A 9,826-nucleotide genomic window follows, 5' to 3' on the forward strand; every position below is an offset into this window, starting at 1 on the left:
CAGTCCCCCGAAGCTGTTGTGGTGCAAAGTGTGTGTGGCAGCATGGCTGCTGTGAGAAGCTCCTTGTGCCAGTCTTACCAACTGTTGTAAAAGTGTCCTCTCGGACAGTCTGAGCCTTTGTTGGAGGGCCTGCTAACCTCTGCAGCCAGGGAATTCATGGCCTAGCTGAAAGAAGTTTAGCAGACAAACCAGAGAGCGCTAAGGAATTCCAGAAAACCCATTGAAAATTAGGGGCTGGGAAGAGTGGGAGAAATGCACCAGACCTGCACCTCCTGTTTTCTAGCCTGCAATCCTTCAGTAGGACCCCAAGATAGCAGCAGAAAAATACACCAACAGTTCACTTTAATGAATCATGTTCACTAAAAAAAGAAAGACCTTGGACAGAATACATGAAAAATACTATTTTCACTTTGCAAACGTTAGAATTCAAATCACAAAAGCATTAATTTCATCCATTCACACTGATACTGAGAGTCGTGGGAAAGGCCTTGAAGTTCAGGGTGCTGAGGCGGCACCAAGTTATCTTGTGATATTCTAACATAACTCTACAAAGTGTGTTAGTCTTGCAACTGCCAGACCCCACTGCAGAATTAACAGCCAAAACTGAACTGGTCAGAGAAAAATATATCAGGAGACATCGGAGGGGAAAAACAACCCTTTTTGGCACAACACCGGCTTACACACAGTATTTTAACACAGATGCAAAAAGGGTGCACATGTCAGGCACAAAGCACGTGAGCAAATTCATATGAAAGTAAGGAAAGTCTTTCATCTACAAAGTTAGCCAGGATCTGTTCAGCCGTGTGCAAATACTTAATTATGTACTGTGACTGCTGCATCTCATCTAATATGTATATTTTACTCAGCACAGAAGCCAAAGTTACCCTTTTCCAAAAAAGGTAGGGCTGTGAAACTACTGCTTGATTATAATGTTAAACTATGTGGTGGCAGCTCAGAATATGCCAAAGCGTTACTTTGGTGTATGCAGGTTAAAATAGTGCAGATGCAACTTGGTGCTCAGAAGTTTAGGTGATAAACTTCCTCCTGAGGGGCACTGATGTGTTCAAAACGTCTGTGAGGACATTTAGTGAGTGATAGGTAATGGCTGATAGCTCATTTAGAAAAATGCAACATTTCTACTGGTGTCAAATATGCAACATCATGTAGTGTTTCATGTTTTAACCCCTTTATTTACTTATTTGGCTTTCACATTTTGTTTAATTCAGACAATCCTGGCTTATTTTTTTCAGTCTTGCACAAAAGGAGTAGTAAGTGATGTTTCAGTTTAACATGGAAACCAGTCTCCAGCTGGACATTAGAAAGAATTCCGGTTTAAGGAATTTCTACACTCCATACTTTCTTTACAGTCCATAGTAGGTGCCTTTTGAAACATTCTTAATAGCATTATTCTGAAGAAATCGAAGTCCTGTGGTGGAGAATGCCCAACATAACATAGCACTCCACCCTCTGGTCTAAATATGGTCACTTCCAGTTCTAGAAAGATTAAGATAGCATCGTTTATCAAATTAAAGTAGAAGCATCAGAATGTGCAGTTCACAAATAGGTGGCATAATCAGTGGCTACAACCTTGCTGTGTCGTTTGGAGGTGGGCGTGCACGAAGTTAAAGCATAGGTTCGCATGTAAAAGCACGATATTAAAAAACACTACTGAAGTCTGATGACCCTCAGCTGATCTTTAGAAGGCCCATTTTCACAGGGAGAGTAACAGTCCAATAAAACAAACCGAATACAGTAACACTAGAATTGTATTTACGGCATGTCAGTATTCTATTTTGACAGGTTCAAGTTTATAACTTTCCTTCCAAAAGCAATAAAATGCAATATGAAACTTGTTTCACAAGACAGACAAAAATGTTACACATCACTATAGCTGACCAAAGAAGACACATACTCCAGTCTATATAGGTGGTGACACTGAGATGTTGCAAACACAGAAAAATGTGATTAAGCTGTACATGTTTGAGAGAGACACTGTGTTGCAGTCACATTGCATCATACACAGTGTAGAAATTTATGAACTCCTGCTTCTCCTTCAAGTTTTTCAAATGAACAAAAAAAGGACTTGAAAAGGTTATCAGCAGCTATTAAGAGTTAAGATAAACAGTTTATGCTGGCACGCAGGACTTCATTCAGAGCTTACACCAGGCTGTATGAGTCACTTACAACAGGTCAGAAAAAAGTTCAGCCTCTTCTCTTTTTTCGCAGTACAACAGTTAGCAGGATTAACATGGACAGGGTATAAATCAGCTCCTGCTTTTACACACAAACACACATTCTTGGTGTTTCTCTCTACCCTGCACATCTGTGGGGTGTGCCGAGTGCGAGTCACCCAGTCATCCACTGCTCCCAGTTTGCTGAGCCTCCTCCCACTGGGAGCTAAAGATGGGGGAGAAATGAGGGACCGTGGTGGAAAAAAGGAAAGGGTGTGTCTGAGTGAGCCTGTGCAGAGGGAAAAAAATGGAAGACCTGAAAACAGTAGGACTACAGTAATGGATCGTCCATGCAAGATCCAGAGAGCAGATTGGCCACAGGATAATCAAACTTCCTCTAACCCTCCAAACCACGGTCAGTAAGCAGATTAGGTAATAAGCTAAAATCATTTTAATTTCTGTCTTTCTACTCTTGCGAACTGCCTGTGTGCAAATGTATTTTGCGAGATCGAGGCCAAGTTCTACAGAGAGGTGACAGAAAAGACTAGCCAGGGGAGTGTGGGATTGTGGGAAAAGAAAAGCGATTATGAGGAATAAGGAGTGAATGTTAAAATGAGTGATAGGTAAAAAGTGAGAAAAGAGGAGTGTGGGAGAGCTGAGGCTAAGGGGGAGGTGCAAAGGGCAGGTTAAGTAAGAACAAAACTGGGAGGTAAGCCAAGATCCAAGCTCCATTTACTCTCCCCCACTTTCATTTTCCAGTCCTTATTGTGGGGGAGTGGACTCGAGCTGGAAACCCAAGGCTCGCCTCCCAAACTGGAGAGCAGAATTGGCTGAACTTGTTTAGTGACTCATTTGTCTGGTTTCCATGGAAACTAACCAAAAGAACTTGGTGACCAGAAAGTTGGAAGCTGTACACCCAAAGGAGTAAGATGATTGCCGCCTATCCGCTGCTAAAAATACAGCGGTGAGGCTCTCTGGTGGGGATGAATCCAGCCTGAAGCAGCTCCTCCAGAAAAACGCTATATAGCTGAGTTCATCAAGTTTTTTTTCACTCAGATCTTGTTATCTCAGGTTCCATTAACCTCGGCATTCCTTAAATGAGTAACCAACTCACATTCCAGAGGAAGGGGTAAATGATTGCGGGCCGTCGCTGTTCTGAGATTAAAGTTAGTATTGTTTCAAAGAGGATAAACTAAAATACATTTGGCTCTTGTATTGCCAGAGTGTATCTGGAGGAAAATGAGACAAAAGAACTTTGAATGAATTCTGTGAAAACAGACATTTTCATTTTTCCCTCAACAAAAATCAGTGATAAGCAAACAGCAGGTCACAAGTCAAAGGTGTAAATATACCATGTGAATTTTTAAGCAGCCCTCGGTGGTGAGCGGGAGCTATAAAAGGGTCTCACTGTGGCCACAGACCCAGCTCCACCCAAACTTTTCACTCCAACCTCGCTCACACACCATCCCTGCCGCAACCTCCATGGTGGCCCGTAGTTTTATAGTGTGAGTGACAGAACGTACCATTCTACATTTTCACCAGAGACATGAATAAACGCCTCACCGAGAAGTTACACAAACTATTGTATCCTGTTCCAACCACTCACTGGTTAGACACACATGAATATGACATTTCAGGGCCAAGAAATAAGACTTATCTACTTGCGGTGGTTGATATGAGTAACTTTTTGTTCTGCCAAAACACTCACACTAGCTAAGAGTTTGAGTTTTTCTTTCACCCTGCTGCACAGACCAGAAATGGCCTACTAAAGGTTCCAGTAAGTTCCTGGTAATCACCAACCACTAGTTACAATTTTATTGTTAGTATTCAATTTATTAACAGAAAGGTAATAAAAATAGCAGTAGAGATCTCTGAGTGCTTTGTGGGGTTTTCTGTTTCTTTGTTTCTTTGTTTTTTTGTCATGTGAAAGGACAAATTACTTAATTTCTTTATTTCTTTCACTGTCTGAGCCCAGTGAAACCTGACGGGTTTCTTTGGTGAATGAATGAATGGTCATAAACGACGTCTCTGTCGTCGCTAATTAATGCCGATGTATCAGGATATCTGCTGTAAAACAGGTTATTGGGGATGTTTGTACTTTAACCTATAACGAAACTAAAATAAAGACTGAAAGCTTATCAATATCTTCTCCAAGTGCTGTCACTCACTGGCTTCACCTGGTAGTATTAGTTATACAGAATGGCAAATAAACTGTATTTCCACCATGGGAAAAGGAAGTAGGCCACTGTTGTTGTGATTTGGCGCTGTATAAATAAAACTGAATTGAATTTGATACCAAACCATGACTTATTTTATATGTATGCACACTATCTCCTAGTAGCTTTCCATCTTTTTGCTAGCAAATGTCATGGCACTGCTGTGTGGCAAGCTGGGAGCAGGACTCACAAGATTGGACTCAAAAAACAGAAAGATTTAACAAAATATAATGAAAGAGCAGAACAGGTGTGAATTGGCTAGAAGCTAGACGTGGCCAAATAGCCAGCAGCACACACAACATGAGGGTATGAGGGAGGACGTGATGAGTAACAGAAGCACGCCGGGTGTTTAAATACTCAGGGAAGACCAGAGGGCTGAGAGGACACACCTGGGGAACACGGAGAGCTCAGACAGACAAGGCTGATTAGGACACAGAGAAGAATCTAGGACAATACTGGACATTAAAGGGACGAACAATCAAACAAGACACTAAGAACCATAGGTAGCAAACTCAGAAGCACTAGGAAACAACATACTCAAGAACATGAACAGAAACTATCTCTTAAGTCCAGAGAAAACTCAAAATACTGGGTCAAAGACCCAATTTATGATTTAGCTACATCTGTGTATATGTTATCTAAAAGTCATAAACAAAAAGTGCTTGTTGGTCCAGGATTGTCAGAAAAAGCTGTGGGGATGTAAGCGTAAATACTAAAGTGAGCTTTTTAGCTTCATGTTGTCCATACATTATTTCGCCAATACATTTACTCAGATTCTTTGTTTGCTTGTTTTGTTTTTAGAAATATAAGCCTCGAGTCATTTCCCTGATCAATCAGTGAATATATCATTTATATCACTGAATTATAAATCCATCTAATAAAAGCACAAATAAATGAATTGTACAACCTACCAAGACCACATGCAATCTCTGAGTTAGACAATTATAAACAAATACACAGACTTCACTTTAAAATGACATAAAAAGTAAATTAAACATGATAGTGTCTCTCTATATTTATGAAATACAGGGAATAAAATATGCATTTTTATATTGTTCATTTAATAAGTGTTCTCTGTCAGCAATCCATCCCTAACAACAAACTACAAAGATTAGAAATCACTCTTCACAGGATGGGTAACAAACAAATCTTGTTTTTAATGAGAACAAAAAGTCCCACTGTGAGATAATTACAGAACTAGAGTAATGTCATTATTCATTTTTATGAAGAGGAAACTCAAACTACCATCAGATTCTGCTGATTTGTTTTTACAGAGACCTATTTGTTTCCTTATTAATGATCTTTACTTAACCCCAAATAATTCACTTAGTGTCCAACACCATTCAAGAGAGCGTGGGCTCTAATTATGGCGATTGTTTGGGAGAATGTTTTTTGATGGCAGGAATTCCATCACAGGAAGGGAGAGCCTGCATTTAAAAGGGTCCGCTGACCGTCTGTCATAACAATATGCCCAGGAAGAGTGACACGCAAACACACGCACGGTTCAAAGCCACAAATACTGGCACGCCTGCATTCTTCTTTCTCCTGAACTTTGCTCATGTGCAAATGGCCTGAGTAACATAATCCGCACACAGCTTTGGTTTCTTTCACTGTATGAAATCTAAACCAAAGTAAATGAGACAGAGAGAGAGAGTCGAAAGCGATGGGAACTAATCTGCTGAGGCTTTTCTGTGTGGGATTTAAGAGATGACCAGAACTGACTCAGACCTAACATGAGTCATTGGTTAATATCTAACAGTTTCCCACATGATATCTCTAAAGCACATTTGTTTTTTGTTTGTTTAGTGCATCTCCCAGTAGAGGATATGACAGTTTTATTAAAAACTGCGTGCGTGGGTTGAGGAAGCTGTTCACTTCTCACAACAACTACCCATCATGCTGTTATTTCTAAACAAAGAGATGAGCTGTAAAGAAACGTTTGAGAGCTTCAATCCAAAAAAGTAAGAGTCAAGAGTAACTTTTTTATAACTTTATCAAAAATCAAAATCTCAAATTTAGCTACCACAAGACTGTTCACATCCCTAAATCAGTTTCTGTTCTAGAAGTCCCTTTGGGAACCCAGCCTATGTAGATCGAGTCCCTACAACCTAAGAAGACTACAACCAAAAAGAACGATCGGGCAGAGATGAAACAAACACATAAATCCTTATAAAATATGATCTAATGCTGTACTTACCTCAAAATATATCAAGCATATAAACATTTACAACAATAATATGGAACAAACACAGCAGTGCTATCATCCAAAAAATAATAATAATACTGACATTTATTTTCAGGTACATTCTGGTGTTGATACTTTCAGTTTTTGAATTTTTAACTTTTACTGTTCTTTGAACTTTTTGCTAGAAGGAAATTAGTCTCAGCACAGTAGTAACAGACAATGCAGTTGTCTGTGAATTGTGCTACATTTGTATAGTGTAAGCGTATTTATTGCTTTAACTGCACTATGAAGGAAAAAAGTTTAATACCGTGAATATTATTAGATGTCTGTGAAGGTTTTCAGTCATCCAGGTCATCATAGTCTAAGGAACTTGGAAAGAAAAATGTCGGGACTTCTTTGAGTGTCCTTGAAGACATTTCACCTCTCATCCGAGAAGCTTCTTTGGTTCTAAGACAGACTGGTGGAAAGTCCCAGATTTTAAGCCCTATGGGATCGCCCCCAAGAGGGTCATGGACCCCCTATTGATCCTCCACCTCACAGGTGTCGAACTCTAGGCCCCGAGGGTCGGTGTCCTGCAGGTTTTAGATGCGTCCTTGATCCAACACAGCTGATTTAAATGGCTAATTTACCTCCCCAACATGTCTTGAAGTTCTCCAGAGGCCTGGTAATGAACTAGTCATTTGATTCAGGTGTGTTGACATAGGGTGAGATCTAAAACCTGCAGCCCTCAAGGCCTGGAGTTCGACACCCCTGCTCTACCTAATCACACAAGCCAAGGAAACATGTGTAGGTCACAATCAGCCAAGGTTTTGGGTGAATCTATCCCCACCCTATCATGTGATTTCCTGAGGTCAAATGTCCCAGGATGTGAGTGGGGGTTAAGGTGTCTGGGAAGGGATCTCAAAACTGGATTATAGATGGCAGACAGCTGGTGTCATAAGCCCCCGCCTCTGTTCAAACATGGTCGTTCACAGTGGACATAGGTGGCTTCTTTCACTCCTCTTTCAAACCATCTGTCTTCTCTGTCCAAAATGTGAACATTGGCATCCTCGAAAGAGCGACCTTTGTCCTTTAGATGCAGATGGATCTTTTCTGCCACTACCTGCATTCCTAATATTTCACAGGTGGTTCAGGTGCTTAAATAGCCCTGTATTTCCTGTGATACATGTGTGCCACTCCAAATGATCGCATTTAGCCCCCTTACTGAAAATTGGCTCTGACACTGGACCCATCGAAAGGATAATGAAAGCAAAGGGGAAGCCAATGGCCATAGTTTATAGTAAAGAATGAGAGAGACAGACATCTCCATTATAATATTCCATTATAGTTTGTGTTATGATATATAGATTCTTCTTTCTAGATTCTTCAAACCTGATGGAAGGAGGAAGGAGTGTTAAGGAAATCACACTTACAGACTCAGATGTCCTTACACATCACATAAGCATTTAAAGATGCCTGGCCATGGAGAACAGAAAACAGGAACACATGTCAAGCTGCTCTCCTGTTCTAGAAGCCGTCCTGATAACAGAAACAAGCCAATCACATATGTGGCACATTTCTCTCCATATGTCACTATCTGAAACCCAGACATTGAAGGATGTGGCAGATCTTAAAAGAGTAAGACAGCATACTCGCTATGCAAGGTATTTCTCCTAAGCTTAAACAGAGGCACTTTGTAGGTCCTTGATGTCAGACTGCTAGGATAAGAAAACTCTCCTTAGGAGGGATGTAGCACCACCTACGAGGGGAAACCCTGCATCACAAACTCAAGAAAGTGTGACAAAAATACTAAAGTCTAAATATTTTCTGAAGCAAAGATATATGAGGAAAGGTAGGCGTGTGCATTTCTGCTAAAAAAAAAAAACACTGATATTTTCTTTGAAATAGCCACTGCATTAGGGAGAATTTGTTGCCCAATTCTGGTTTTCGTTGCTATTTTAGCCTACTTTATGTAGCTCATTGCCAAGTGTTTTGCTTCAGCTTCAGTTCTGCTTTATGAATATTATTAAATCTCTGAATGCATCTCTTTTGTTGTAATCAATCCAATAGTTGCTAAGTTTCAGTCTAAACTAAACCAGCCAACCATCCAACAGAATGACGTTCAAGAAACAAACAAAATAAATCCCTGAACAAATACAGCAAAGCTAAATAAAGAGAAGAGTCATGATATGGAAATCAAAATGTAAAACGGCAGTTGGAAAGCATATGCAGATGATCTTCTCTATTTTATTGACCATAAAGCTATCTACTGCCTCACAGATACCCAACAAAGAAAGCCCAGCTCCTATATGAGTACGTCAGACCACACAGTAAGCAGCATTACGAGTCCATGGAGAGAAGAGTGGGTCTGAGTGAAAACACTCCAAGCTGTCTGTTGTTTTTTTGTCCTGGGTCTTAAAGGAAGCCGTGTGCATTCCTTTAACTTAAAGCTGTTTTCTCCAGACCCGTCTCCCTGTCTGTATAATCTCAGATAAGAAAAAAAAAAACGCTGAGGCCATCACTGTTTACCCATGATGTCTCCATCACAGTGGCTTATGGATTTACAGTTGCAGGCCAAAGGTTAGGTTTGCGCACTGCACTGTTTATTTGGTTGCCTTGGTTACGCAGACAGAGAGAAACCTATCACTCTGAATGATAAACAGTAAAAAAAAAACATTGACATCAGGGTTTGTTTATCTTTTGCAAAGAGAATAGTTATAAGCTGAACAACTGAGGAAGTGTGGAGACATTAATAAATTGGCAGCAGCAGAATTATGAAACAGTTTTTTGTTTGCTTCACATGCGTCACTGATATGTTGGCCTTTGTCTGTTATCTCTTTGCGTAAGCAGTTCAGTGTTGGACGTGACTGCTAGAGCGGGGCCTTCAGCTTGCCCCAAAAGTTAAGCAGATGCACCATAACTGTTCCAAATCTTGCACTGAAGCTCCTGGATTCTTTTAAATCACGTTAAGCAACTTTGTCATTAAAATAGATAAAGGATTGCTTTCTATTCCATTTCTGTTTTCTAAGAAAGAAAAATAGGACGCAGAAAAAAGTCCAATCATTTATCGGCATGATTTACCTCATTTGTGTACTCTTCATTCTTTTCACTTTAGCGTGAGAGTCTCTGATGTATTTTGCTGCTTTTCACGGTTTCTCTCCTCCTCCTGTTTCCTGATGTGAAGATAGATTTGATCAAGTTGATGACAGCTCTGCATGTAAGTACAATAAAAACCTCCCAGTGAGTATTAAACCTTCTAAAACCACAGATTGACT

The sequence above is a fragment of the Pundamilia nyererei genome, unplaced genomic scaffold (genome assembly GCF_000239375.1).
Source record: "Pundamilia nyererei isolate P.nyererei 1_Seehausen unplaced genomic scaffold, PunNye1.0 scaffold00116, whole genome shotgun sequence".
Taxonomy (NCBI): Eukaryota; Metazoa; Chordata; class Actinopteri; order Cichliformes; family Cichlidae; genus Pundamilia; species Pundamilia nyererei.